The 14,883-nt window shown below is 41.4% G+C and overlaps 1 pseudogene; it reads left to right on the top strand.

Annotated features, from left to right (window-relative positions):
• Window positions 1-13,110, top strand: part of LOC142180695 (uncharacterized) — a 77,464-nt pseudogene extending 64,354 nt beyond the window's left edge.
• Window positions 13,111-14,883: the final 1,773 nt, after the last annotated feature.

Here is a 14,883-nt window from a genome sequence, read left to right as displayed (position 1 = left end):
GATACCTTCTCAAAATAGGATTTAAAACTAGAAGAACTAACCTCATGCCGGATATCTCTAGTAGGTTCGCTTTATTTGCATCATATGCATTTGACTTAGCAAAACTCGGCACAGGGGCCGGGTCCGTATAAGACAGGTATCCTCTTTGAGACCATCATATTCACTTATGTGCTACTTGTTACATAATTTGGAAGGCTTGCTTGCATTGTTGACCGACTTTAGAAAATTAGTTGAGCAGAATTATTTTATTTAAAAAAAAAAGAATAATTTTCCTAGTTTAGTACAAATAATACTTTTTTTTACTATGATTTGTAGTCTGGCGTGAGGTACAAAGATTAATTTTCATAAAAATCAAAAGAGAAGAGTACTTAGTTTCATCGAACTACACGGGTTTGATTCTCATAGGATGTGAGATACGCATGCAACCTTTATCGGGTCCAGCCCCCAATTTTCAAAAATTCAAAAATATTTTCCTTTAATCTTTGATGCATTAAATCTAGAAACTTAAAAAAAAGACTTTGAATTCCAAAATATTTTTGTTCTTCTTCAGAATTTTTTCTTTCGGAAATTAAAAAGAAAACACAGAATCCAAATATATTTTCGAAAATTCAAAGGAAAAATTAAAAATTTAAAAATATTTTCTTTCTTAAGTCTTTCTTTCGAAAAAACCAAAAAAAGAAAAATTCTTTTTTTAGAAGTCTTTCTTTCAATATTTCCCACAGACAAAAAAAAAAGAATCCAAAAATATTTTACTTGATAGGAGCTTTCGTGGTCTAATTTGTATATGAGTAAAAAAAGAGAGTAAAAACAAGAGTTTGTTTATTTATTTATTCTTGATTTTCTTGAACTACGTAATGATCTGATTCATGCGACGATATGATACGTAGGCAACCCCCAAAAGGTTCGATCAAAATATGTGATGACCCAAAAGGTCATCACTTATTTTAGAAATGAATTCTGTATTTCGAGGCTCTAAACCTCTTTCTGTATTACCTCGATTTGCGTGCGTAGTTCGGGCGTGTAACCGGAAAGCCAATATGTGAAAATCTGTAAAAAAAATGATGAATTTTGACTTTAAAATGAATTAATTTGACTTCGATCAATATTTTGGATAAACGGACCCGGACCCATGATTTGACGGTCCCGGAAGGTCTGTAGAAAACTATGGAACTTAGGCGTATGCCCGGAATTAAATTTCGAAGTCCCAAGCCCGAGAAATGAATTTTTTAAAGAAATTATTTTGCTAAATTAATTATGAGTTTTTGAAAGTGAAATGTGTTTGAAACCATTGGTATCGGGCCCGTATTTTGGTTCTGGAGCCCGGTACAGGTCTTATATATGATTTGAGTCAAGCCTATGAAAATTGGTAAGAAACGGATTTGAAATGACGTGAATCGGACCTTATATGAGAAGTTTGGCAAATTTGAAGTTCTTAAGTAATTTCATGATTTTGATGCTAAACTCATAGTTGTTGATGTTATTTTGGTGATTTGAATGCACGAGCAAGTCCGTATGAAGTTTTTAGGTTGGTCTACATGTTTGGTTTGGAGCCCCGAGGGCTCAGGTGAGTTTTGGATAGGCCATGGAGTGGAATTTTGACTTAGGATGTTGCAGATTTTGAACTGGTGTATTGCAGGCCTGCAGGCTTCTCATTTGCGAGGCCTGGCTCGGAAATGCGATATCGCATTTGCGAAGGCTTTGTCGCAAATGCGAACTAGCCCAGGCCAGCACTATCTCGCAAATGCGAGGTTCCCATTGCTAATGTGATTCCCCCCAGCTACTGCCTCAGTCGCAAATGTGACTCCTGTATCGCAAATGCGAAGAAGACCGAAAAATTTACGTGGTTGCAAATGCGACATTTTGTTCGCAGATGCGAAGGCCTCAGAATCCTGAAGGGTTCGCAATCGCAATTGCGATATCAGAGACATGTAAATTCACACTTAGACGCATTTTCAACCATTTTTCACATCTTCTCAAAACATAAACTCTCTTGGGAGATTTTCCAAAGAAAACTTCTTCTCCAAATCAATTGTAAGTCAATTACTCGTTTTCTTCAATCATTAACATCTTTTCACATGATTTCAACTCAAAATCAATGATTTTCATGGGGGAAATTGGGTGTTTTGGGTAGAACTTAGGGTTTTCAATTTTTAGGATTTGAACCTTGATTTGAGGTCCTATTTCAAAATAAATTATATATTTGTGTTCGTGGGGGAATGGATAATCGGGTTTTGGTTCGAACCTCGGGTTTTGACCATGTGGGCCCGGGGGCAATTTTTGGATAAAACTTTGGGAGACTTATTTTCATGCATTGGCATTGATTCATTTAGCGTTTATTGATGTAATTAAGTAACTTATGGCTAGATACGAGTGAATTGGTGGTGGAATCGAGAGGTAAAGCGATAGTTGAGGCTTGAATTGTGTTTGTGGCATCGAGGTAAGTGTTTGGTCTAACCTTAGCTTGAGGGATTAGGAGTTGTGTCTTATTTGCTATGTGTTAATTGTGGAGTACGACGTATAGGCATGGTGACGAGTATCTATACTTCGGTATCAACCATGCCCGTGAGTCTTGTATTGTAATTGTTATGACTCTGTTATGATTTATTGCGCTTCACATGTTATTATCATTATTGTTCCTTAGATGGGATGTTATTACCAATATTGTTCGCTTGTTAGGATGTTGTCTTGATATTATTGTTTTGTTGCCGGAATGTTCTTAAAATATAATTTCTCCCTTGCTGGGATTCTTTTGTGATTGTTATTGATTTGTAAATGGGATCAGGTGGCACGCTGCCACGTAAATATATAAAATGGGAGCGGGTTGCATCCCTGCAATGAGATATATGAAATAGGAGCGGGTTGCACGCCTGCAACGAGATATATGAAACGGGAGCGGGTTGCACGCCTGCAACGAGATATATAAAATAGGATCAGGTTGCATGCCTGCAACGAGATATATTAAATGGGATCGGGTTGCACACCTGCAATGAGAGATATGAAATAGGATCGGGTTGCACGCCTGCAACAAGATGTGAAATGAAAGTGAATTCTGCATTTGTTTTCCTTATCCGTGTTATTAATTAGATTTTGGTTTCTTTACATTCTCATGATATTCTGTTGTTATCTGTTATTCCGCGAAGCATGTTCCCCCTACCCAATTTTATTTGTAATTATATGTTTCTATTTACGCTGTTTATGATATAACTGCACAGGTTTATTCGGTAGTCTGGTCCTAGCCTCGTCACTACTTAGCCAAGGTTAGGCTAGGCACTTACCAACACATGGGGTCGGTTATGCTGATACTACACTCTGCACTCTTTTGTGTAGATCCTAGTCTTGTAGATTTCGGACCACAGTGAGGTTGCTGCCTTCAGTTCAACAGGCGACCCGAGGTAGTCCTGCAGGTATCCGCGGGCCTTGGTGTCACCTCTTATCTTTCCTTTATCCTATTTCCTTTACTTATTTCAGAGACAGTGTATCTTTTATTTATTTTTTAGACTTTGTATGTAGTATTCTTAGACCGTCTGTGAAACTGTGATACCAAATTCTGGGTAGAGTTGTATTTAGACTTCCGCGGTTTGTATTAAGATAAATTATTAGATTTTGTCTTCCGCTTAATTATTTTCGCTATTTGCATGATATCTACTCATCACTGATAATGGTTTAAAACTTGAAAAGGTTAAGTAATTAGAATAATTTGGCTTGCCTAGCTTTCACCAGTAGGCACCATCACGACTCCCGAGGGTGGAAAATCTGGGTCGTGACAAGTTGGTATCAGAGCTCTAGGTTACATGGGTCTCACAGTTCACAGACAAGCTTAGTAGAGTTTGAGGGATCAGTACGGAGATGTCTGTATTTATCCCCAGAGGCTACAGAGTTAGGAAAAACTTCACATTTATTCGTTCCTGTCGTGCGGTTTGGTTTCTTAATACTAATTGAATTTCTACTCTGTTATTTCGTAGATGGAGAGAACACGCGCTTCCTCATCCACTGATCAGTAGCCCGAGCCCGCAGCAGCAACTCCCACGAGGGGAAGAGGGCAAGGTCGAGGTCGTGCTAGAGGCCGAAGTAGGGGCAGAGCTTAGCCTAGAGCAACAACACCAGCAGCGGAGCCTCAAGGTTACTCTGATGATGAGGTTTCGGCCCCGGTAGTTCTGGTGGGCCCAGCTGGGTGTGGTAGCTTAGATCGGTGATGGAGCAGCTATGTATGCGATGCTTTGTGGAGATTGGAAAGGTTCACCAAGCTCTTTACTACTACCTTTAGCGGTGCATCTTCTGAGGATCCCTAGGATTATGTAGACAGTTGTCATGAGGTTCTCAGGAACATGGGGATAGTGGATACTAATGGGGTCAATTTTGCTACTTTTCGCTTGTCTGGATCCACCATGACTTTGGTGGAGAGTATTGCTTGGCTAGACCAGCCGGATCACCATCTTTGACTTGGGAGTAGTTTACTCAGCTATTTTTGGAGAAGTTTCTCCCTATTACTCAGAGAGAGGCCTATCGGAGGTAGTTTAAGTATCTCCAGCAGGGTTCTATGACCGTTACTCAGTATAAGACCAGATTCATCGACTTGGCTCGTCATGCTCTTATCATACTTCCCACCGAGAGAGAGAGAGGGTGAGGATGTTCATTGAGGGACTTATCCAGCCTATTCGACTTCAGATGGCCAAGGAGACGGGGAGTGAGATTTCTTTTCAGGAGTTGACTAATGTGGCCAGGAGAGTTGAGATGGTTCTATCGTAGGGAGGTGGTCAGGGGTCTGACAAGAGGCCTCATCATTCAAGCAGATTCACTGGTACCTCATTTGGAGGCAGGGATTCGTATGGTAGAGGCCATCCTCCTAGGCCTTTTCAGTCAACACTTCAGGTTTCTCACGGTGCTTCAGGTGGCCATGGTTCTCATATACAGTATTCTGATCAGCAGACCTATAGTGCACCACCAGCTCCAATCAGTGCACCGTCACTTCAGAGTTTCCAGGGTCATCAGCCCCAACAACCGAGGGCTTGTTTTACCTATGGCAACATGAGGCACATTGCTAGATATTGTCCTCGAGCACCGAGCAGTTCTTAGTAGCAGGGTTCCCGTGCCATGGTTCAGGAACTGAGTGTTCCACAACCCTCCCAGCCAGCTAGAGGTGGGGGTAGAGGTACTAGAGGTGGAGGTAGGGGTATTAGAGGTAGAGCTTAGGCTGCTAGAGGTGGAGGCCAGCCAACAGCAGGTCGTCCCAGAGAGTAGTTCAGGGTGGTGGGGCCCATCCCCGATGTTATGCTCTTCTAGCCATGGCCGAGGCTGAGTCTTCTGATGCAGTTATCACCGGTAATGGTTTGTAGCAGAGATGCTTTAGTTTTATTTTATCCAGGATCTACATACTCCTATGTGTGGTCTTATTTTTCACCGTATCTGGTCATACCTAGTGATTCTTTGAGTGCTCCTATTTATCTGTCTACACCGGTATGTGATTCTATTACGGTAGATCGAGTCCATCGTTCATGTATAGTTGTGATTGGGGGTCTTGAGACTCGTGTAGATTTGCTTCAGCTGGACATGGTTGATTTTGATGTCATATTAGGGATGGACTGGTTATCACCTTACCACTCTATCTTGGACTGTCATGCCAAGACTGTGACCTTAGCCTTGTCGAGTTTACCTCGTTTAGAGTGGAGAGGGACTCATGGTCATTCTACCCGTAGTGTTATCTCTTATATGAAGGCTCAGTGTATGGTCGAGAAGGGGTGTTTGGCCTATTTGGCATATGTTCGTAACTCTAGTACTGAGGTTCCTTCTATTTATTTTGTACCCGTTGTTCCTGAGTTTCCTGAGTTATTCCCTTCAGACCTGCCGGGTATGCCACCCGATAAGAATATTGACTTTTGTATTGATTTGGCTCTGGGCACTCAACCCATTTCTATCACGCCGTATCGTGTGTCCCCACCTGAGTTGAAAGAGTTGAAGGAGCAGTTGCAAGACTTGCTTGAAAAAGGTTTCATTAGACCTAGTGTTTTGCCTTGGGGTGCGCCGGTGTTGTTTGTTAAGAAGAAGGACGGATCGATGAGAGTTTGTATTGATTACCGATAGTTGAACAAGGTTACAATCAAGAATAAATATCCATTGCCGAGGATTGTTTGATCAGCTTCAGAGTGCTAAGATATTTTTGAAAATTGACTTGATATCTGGCTACCATCAGTTGAGGATTAGGGAATCCGATGTCCCTAAGATAGCTTTCCGCAATCGGTACGGGCATTATGAATTCCTAGTAATGTCATTCGGGTTGACAAATGCCCCAGCATCTTTTATGGATTTGATGAACCGAGTGTTCAGGCCTTACTTGAATTCGTTCGTGATAGTCTTCATTGATGATATTTTGATCTATTCCCATAGCCGGGAGGAGCATGAGCAGCATCTTAGAGTGATTCTTTAGACTTTGAGGGATAGTCAGTTGTATGCCAAGTTTTCAAAGTGCAAGTTCTGGTTGAGTTCAGTTGCATTCCTGGGTCATGTTGTCTCAGCAGAGGGTATTCAGGTTGATCCGAAGAAGATTGAGGTAGTCAAGACCTAGCTTAGACCAGCATCAGCTATAGAGATCTGGAGTTTCTTGGGATTAGCAGGCTATTATCATCGGTTTGTGGAGGGGTTTTCGTCTATTGCTTCCCCAATGACCCGGTTGAACCAGAAGGGTGCCCAGTTTAGGTGGCCAGACGAGTGTGAGGCGGGCTTTAAGAAGCTCAAGACAACTTTGACTACGGCACCAAGTGTTTGTTTTGCCCATAGGTTCAGGGCCTTATACAGTTTATTGTGATGCATCTCGTATTGGACTTGGTGCAGTATTGATGCAGGATGGCAAGGTCATTGCATATGCTTCACGGTAGTTGAAGATTCATGAGAAGAATTATTCGGTTCATGATTTTGAGTTGGCAGCCATTGTTCACGCGTTGAAGATTTGGAGGCATTATCTGTATGGCATGGCATGTGAGGTGTTCATGATCACAAGAGTCTTTAGTATTTGTTCAAGTAGAAGGAGCTGAATTTGAGGCAGAGAAGGTGGTTGGAGCTATTAAAGGACCATGATATCACCATCTTATATCATCTGGGAAAGGCCAATGTGGTGGTCGATGCTTTGAGTAGGAAGTCAGCCAGTATGGGCAGCCTTGCGTCTATTCCAGTCGGTGAGAGACCGCTTGCCTTGGATGTTCAGGATTTGGCCAATCAGTTCGTGAGGTTGGATGTTTCTAAGCCCAGCCGTGTGTTAGCTTGCACAGTCGCTCGTTCTTCCTTATTAGAGCGTATCCGTGATTGACATTATGATGATCCCTATTTATGTGTCCTTAGAGACATGGTGCAACACGGAGGTGCCAAGCAGGTTAGGTGATGATGGAGTTTTGAGATTGCAGGGTTGAGTTTGTGTGTCAAATATGGATGGACTCCGAGAGTTGATTTTAGAGGAGGCCCATAGTTCCCGGTACTCTATTCATCTGGGCGCCGCTAAGATGTATCAGGATTTGCGGCAACATTATTGGTGGAGGAGAATGAAGAATGATATCGTTGCGTATGTGGCTCGGTGTTTAAATTGTCAGCAGGTTAAGTACGAGCATCAGAGACCTGGTGGTTTGTTTCAGAGGATTGATCTTCCCGAGTGGAAGTGGGAGCGGATCACTATGGATTTTGTTGTTGGACTCCCAAGGTCGACATAGTGTGGGTTATTATTGATAGGTTGACCAAGTCAGCATATTTCATTCCGGTGGCAGTCTCCTATTCATCCGAGAGGTTAGCTGAGATCTATATCTGGGAGATTGTTCGTCTTCATGGTGTGCCTGTGCCTATCATTTCGGACCAAGGCACACAGTTTACCTCACGTTTCTGGAAGGCAGTTCAATGATAGTTGGGCACACAGGTTGAGTTGAGCACAGCGTTTTATCCTCAGACGGACAGGCAGTCCAAGCGAACTATTTAGATTTTGGAGGATATGCTCCGAGCTTGTGTCATTGACTTTGGAGGCTCATGGGATTAGTTTTTGCCTTTAGCAGAGTTTGCCTACAACAACAACTAACAGTCGGGTATCCAGATGGCTCCTTATGAGGCTTTGTATGGTAGGCGGTGTTGGTCACCGGTTGGATGGTTTAAGCAAGGGGAGGCTCAGTTGTTGGGTACAGATCTAGTTCAGGATGCCTTGGACAAGGTTAGGATTATTCAGGATAGGCTTCGTACAGCTCAGTCTAGGCAAAAGAGTTATGCTGACCGCAAGGTTCGTGATTTGGCATTCATGGTCGGTGAACGGGTATTGCTTCGAGTGTCGCCTATGAAGGGCGTGATGAGATTTAGGAAGAAGGGCAAGCTTAGCACTAGGTTCATTGGCCCGTTTGAGATTCTTGATCGAGTGGGAGGGTGGCTTACAGACTTGCGTTGCTGCCGAGCTTATCAGCCGTGCATCCAGTGTTTCATGTGTCCATGCTTCAGAAGTATCACCACGATCCATACCATGTGTTAGATTTTAACACTGTCCAGTTGGACAAGGACTTGTCTTACGAGGATGAGCCAGTAGTTATTCTAGACCAGCTGGTTCGTCAGTTGAGATCAAAAAGTTTTCCTTCTGTTCGTGTTTAGTGGAGAGGTCAGCCTGCTGAGGCTTCAACCTGGGATCCGAGTCCGATATGCGAAGCCATTATCCCCATCTTTTCCCCGACTCAGGTACTTTCTTCTTATGTCCTCTAAAGGACAAACAGTTATTTTAGAGGTGGAGAATGTGATGACCCAAAAGGTCATCACTTGTTTTAGAAATAAATTCTGTGTTCTGAGGATTTAAAAACCTCTTTCTGTCTTACCTTGATTTGCGTGCACAATTCGGGCGCGTAGCCGGAAAGCCAATATGTGAAAATCTGTGGAAAATGATGAATTTTGACATTAAAATGAATTAATTTGTCTTCGATCAACATTTTGGGTAAACGGACCTGGACCGATGATTTGACGGTCCCGGAGGGTCCGTAGGAAAATATGGGAATTGGGTGTATTCCCGGAATCAAATTCCTTGGTCCCAAGCCCGATAAATGAATTTTTGCAAGAAATTGTTTTGCTGAATTAATTATGAATTTTTGAAAGTGAAATGTGTTTGAAACCTTTGGTATCGGGCCATTTTGGTTCTGGAACCTGGTACAGGTCTTATATATGATTTGAGTTGAGCCTGTAAAAATTGGTAAGAAATGAATTTGAAATGACGTGAATCGGACCTTATTTGAGAAGTTTGGCAAATTTGAAGTTCTTAAGTAATTTCATGATTTTGATGCTAAATTCATAGTTGTTGATATTATTTTGGTGATTTGAATGCACGAGCAAGTCCGTATAAGTTTTTAGGTTGGTGTACATGTTTGGTTTGGAGCGTCGAGGGCTCGGGTGAGTTTTGGATAGGCCACGGAGTGGAATTTTGACTTAGGATGTTGTAGATTTTGAACTGGTGTATTGCAGGGCTGCAGGCTTCTCATTTGCGAAGCCTAGCTCGCAAATGTGAGATCGTATTTGCGAAGGCTATGTTGCAAATGCAAACTAGCCCAGGCCAGCACTATCTCGCAAATGCAAGGTATCCATCGCAAATGCGATTCCCCCCCAACTACTGCCTTAGTCGCAAATGCGACTCCTGTATCGCAAATGCGATTTCGCGTTTGGGAGATGTCTATCGCAAATGTGAAGAAGACTGAAAAATTTACGTGGTCACAAATGCAACATTTTGTTAGCAAATGGGAAGGCCTCAGAATCCTGAAGGGTTCGCAATCGCAATTGCGATATCAGAGACCTGTAAATTCACACTTAGACGCATTTTCAACCATTTTTCACATCTTCTCAAAACATAAACTCTCTTGGGCGATTTTCCAAAGAAAACTTCTTCTCCAAATCATTTGTAAGTCAATTTTAACTCGTTTTCTTCAATCATTAATATCTTTTCACATGATTTCAACTCAAAATCAATGATTTTCATGGGGGAAATTGGGTGTTTAGGTAGAACTTAGGTTTTTCAAATTTTGGGGATTTGGACCTCGATTTGAGGTCCGATTTCAAAACAAATTATATATTTGGGTTCGTGGGGGAATGAGCAATCGAGTTTTGGTTCGAACCTCGGGTTTTGACCATGTGGGCCCGAGGGCAATTTTTGACTTTTTGGGTAAAACTTTGGGAAACTTATTTTCATGCATTGGCATTGATTCATTTAGCGTTTATTGATGTAATTAAGTAACTTGTGGATAGATACGAGCGAATTGGTGGTGAAATCGAGAGGTAAAGCGATAGTTGAGGCTTGAATTGTATTCGTGGCATCGAGGTAAGTGTTTGGTCTAACCTTAGCTTGAGGGATTAGAAGTTGTGTCTTATTTGGTAAGTGCTAATTGTGGAGTACGACGTATAGGCATGGTGACAAGTATCTATACGTCGGTATCAAGCATGCCCATGAGTCTTGTATTGTAATAGTTGTGACTCCGTTGTGGTTTGTTGTGCTTCACATGTTATTATCATTATTGTTCCCTTGCCAGGATTTTATTACCAATATTGTTCCATTGCCTGGATGTTGTCTTGATATTATTGTTCCGTTGCTGGGATGTTGTTGAAATATAATTGTTTCCTTGTCGGGATTCTTTGTAAATGGGAGCGGGTTGCACGCCTGCAACGAGATATATAAAATAGGATCGGGTAGTACGCCTACAACGAGAGACATGAAATGGGATCGGGTTGTACGCCTGCAACAAGATGTGAAATGAAAGTGAATTCTACATTTGTTTTCCTTATCCTTTTTAGTAATTAGATTTTGGTTTCTTTATATTCTCATGATATTCTGTTGTTATCTGTTATTTCCCGAAGCATGTTTTCCCTGCCCAATTTTAATTGTAATTATCTGCTTCTATTTTCGCTATTTATGATATAATTGCACAGGTTTATTTGATAGTCTGGTCCTAGCCTCGTCACTACTTCGCCGAGGTTAGGCTAGGCACTTACCAGCACATGGGGTCGGTTGTGCTGATACTACACTATGCACTCTTTTGTGCAGATCCTAGTCTTGTAGACTTCATACCACAGTAAGGTTGCTACCTTCAGTCCAACAGGCGACCCGAGGTAGTCTTGCAGGCGTCCGCGGGCCTTGGCGTCACCTCCTATCTTTCCTTTATCCTGTTTCCTTTACTTATTTCAGAGACACTGTATCTTTTATTTTATTTTTTTAGACCTTGTATGTAGTATACTTAGATCGTCTATGAAACTGTGACACCAAATTCTGGGTAGAGTTGTATTTAGACTTCCGCAGTTTGTATTAAGATAAATTATCAGATTTTGTCTTCCGCTTAATTATTTCCGCTGTTTGCATGATATCTACTCATCACTGATAATGGTTTAAAACTAGAAAAGGTTAAGTAATTAAAATAATTTGTCTTGCCTAGCTTTCACCAGTAGGTGCCATCACGACTTCCGAGGGTGGAAAATCCGGGTCGTAACAAAATATTTTTCAACGGCTCTAAAATAAGGCGAGGTGTAAGGAAAAAAAGCAAAAAAAGAGAGGAATAAATAAGAGCATCAATAAGCAGCGACCTTATAAGCCGGAATGAAACACGAAGCCTTCCAAAAGCATGTTAGAGACGGTGATAATGTTAGGAGCATAGCATATTTACGTATGATTTGTATTTGTAAAATGCTTAACCGTAACACGTTTGTTGCCTCTTATATAGTAAGCTTAATGTAGTCGGTTTGTGGTAAAACTGGCAGCACATCATTACTTTACCAGATCTAAGGGAAAGGTAGATATGGCTAACAATGATGAAATCGAGTTGGTCAATGACGACCCTCAGGGTCAATCGGTTGAGCAAGAGTCGGAGAAAGTAAGAAGATTGAAACATCAACTGACTGATGTGTATCAGGCTTGGGTCTCTGGTCAGCCTCCGGCTCATGGTCCCCGTGAGGGAACTTCCACCATACCCCAGGCTACTCAACCACCGATCATTGCAACGAGCAATCACATTCTACCACCAGGGTATGTGCCAAACTACAGCTTCCATGCCGGCCCTGGTATCTCTAATGTGCAGCCTTCTACAATTAGGAATACACCTCTCGTCGTGTCTGGTGTGCCTGTGCATACAATTCCTCCACCACCTCCTGTGACGAAGCCAAATAATGAGTCGACATCTCATGCTTGTGATAGAAGATACTACTCTCCAAACATGGCTTTCAGGGTCTCGGCTCCATACAATCAGACTTCTCAGTACGAGTCACCTGTAGAAACTAAAAAAGCTGCCAAGATGGGTGAGCCAGATGAGTTGGCCAAAAAAGTGAAAAGTCTTGAGCAAAACATATAGAACATACAAGGACTAGGTGCTCACAAAAGTATTTCATTGAGTGATCTATGTATGTTCCCTCACATCCATTTGCCACAAGGGGTCAAGACCCCAAAATTTGAGAAATATGATGGACACGGTGACCCTATCGCCCACTTCAAAAGGTACTGCAACCAGCTGAAAGCTGCAGGAAGAAATGAAGAGTTGCTGATGGCTTATTTTGGGGAGAGTCTAGTAGGGGTAGCCTTTGAATGGTTCATTGATCAAGATATCTCTTACTGGCATGTTTGGGATGACATGGCCCTGGCCTTCATCAAACAATTTCAGTACAACATTGATATTGCGCCAGATCGCAATTCTTTGTCCAATATGAAGAAAAAAGCCGACTGAAAGCTTGATGGAGTATGCCGTTAGGTGGAGAGAGCAAGAATCTAGAGTTAAATCACCCATGAATGACCATGAGTTAATCATTGTCTTCCTTCAGGCTCAGGATCCTGATTATTTTCAAAATATGATGTCCGCAATGGGCAGATCTTTTGCTGATGCAATCAAAATAGGAGAAATGGTCGAGAGTGAACTCAATACTTGCCAAATTATAAGTCAAGCGGCTATCAAAGCAGCCACCCAATAAATCCAGAATATGTCGGACATCCTTGTTAACCAAAAGAAGAAAGATGAGGAGGCCATGATGGCATCGCAGGCAAAAAGAGGCCAAAGGGGAGCATCTCAACCCCCAGATCCACGATGCTCAGTCGCTCCACAGTATGCAACATTCAATGCTCAGTCTTATGCCAAACCATCCAATCATCAATAGATGTGGACCCCATCTTTGACATATCTTCGTCTACGACAATAGAACTCCCAATCACCCTACAACCCTCGTCCAAAACAAGAGTACGAAAAGGAACATAAGCAGAGGGACAATTTCACGTCAATCGTAGAATTCTACACAAGTTTATTTGAAAGGCTAAAACATTGTAGCATGATTGAGACACTTCAAGGGTATGTTCCCGATCCATATGCAAAAGGCTTTGACCCTGATGTATGATGCATATACCATTCTAATGTCCAGGGGCATAGCATTGAGGATTGTCGGGCTTTGAATAGGGAAATAGAAATGATGATTCAAGAAGGAATGATCGCAGTCCAAGATAATGGCATCCTAAACGTCATGACCAAGCACGCACTGTTCGGATGATTTACAATGATAAATAATATAGGTACGGTTTGGTGAAAAATGTCAAGAGCATGTCCACTAAATGCAAGGCAATCAAAATTGTTGAAGGTCTTGTTTGATGCTGATGCACAAATTAGTAGCTAAATGTTGTGCTTGATAATTGAAAAGTCACTCCCTGCCTTGCCGGTAAGGAGTCTTGGCAACTTATTTTGTCATAATTTCCATCATCCGGATTATTTTGAGGTTGTGATCCAGATGTTGTTTGTTTGTCCTGTCATCAAATCTCTTTATCCTTTAATCAATAAAATGCAACTTTTCATTTTGTGTTGTTTTAATCCATTGTGTATGGTTCTTTTGCATATATAGTTCTTTTCACGCCAATCTTAGTGACATGACATGCATGCGAAACTTTTGGCTAGATTTTAGAAAGCATGTCTAATCTTGAATTGAATCGAGAAAAAACACTCAGAGGATAAATAAAAGGTTGAAAAACTTTGATGATAAGCATGTGTCACGTGGAACCAAAACAGTCATACCCGTAGAGGTTAAAGATATTTATCTCAAACCTATCATGAATGTCGACTTAAGGATAATTGAAAGTTTGAAGCCTGATAGGACTAATCGGTGAAAGGCTTTTTTCCATGGCCTGCATAATCTAATCATATTAGGGAAGATGACCCAAATCCACAAAGAAGGTGCATCCCAGGGAATTTAAAATGGATTAGCTGGTACTGATGTGCATCATTACACATCAGGACAAAGGCTAAGAAAATGTGGCTCCAAATTATCAAAAGTCATTTGTTGCAAGCAAGATATTGACTATGGAACTATACAACTGACAAAACCAAGAAGACAATCATGTCCATCAATGTCGAACCTAAGAAGAGATATAATGTTTGGTATTCTTGAGGCTGGGAGGCCCTTTTTTCTACTACATAATTCTTTATACCCTTAGTCACCCCTTTTGAGCCTATTTTATTTTTCTTTGACCCCCCTCTTTTGGAATCAACTATAGAGCCAAAGTCCAAAAAAAAAGAGTCAAAGATCCATGCCACCAGAAAATAGGAGCTAGGTCAATTTGTTTTAAAAAAAAAAGAAGAAAAGGAAAAGAGAAAAAAATGCTAGAAAGCCACTCCCCGCCATGCTGGCAAGGAGTCTTGGTAACTTATTTTATCATAATTTCCATCATCCGGATTATTTTGAGGTTGTGATCCAGATGTTGTTTGTTTGTCCTGTCATCAAACCTCTCTATCTTTTAATCAATAAAATGCAACTTTTCATTTTGTGTCGTTTTAATCCATTGTGTATGGTTCTTTTGCATATATAGTTCTTTTCACGCCAATCTTAGTCACATGACATGCATGCGAAACTTTTGGCTAGATTTTAGAAAGCATGTCTAATCTTGAATTG

This window comes from Nicotiana tabacum, chromosome 5, assembly GCF_000715075.1.
Source record: "Nicotiana tabacum cultivar K326 chromosome 5, ASM71507v2, whole genome shotgun sequence".
Classification (NCBI taxonomy): domain Eukaryota; kingdom Viridiplantae; phylum Streptophyta; class Magnoliopsida; order Solanales; family Solanaceae; genus Nicotiana; species Nicotiana tabacum.
Note: the sequence above shows the minus strand (reverse complement) of the source record. Positions and strands in the feature narration are given on the sequence as shown.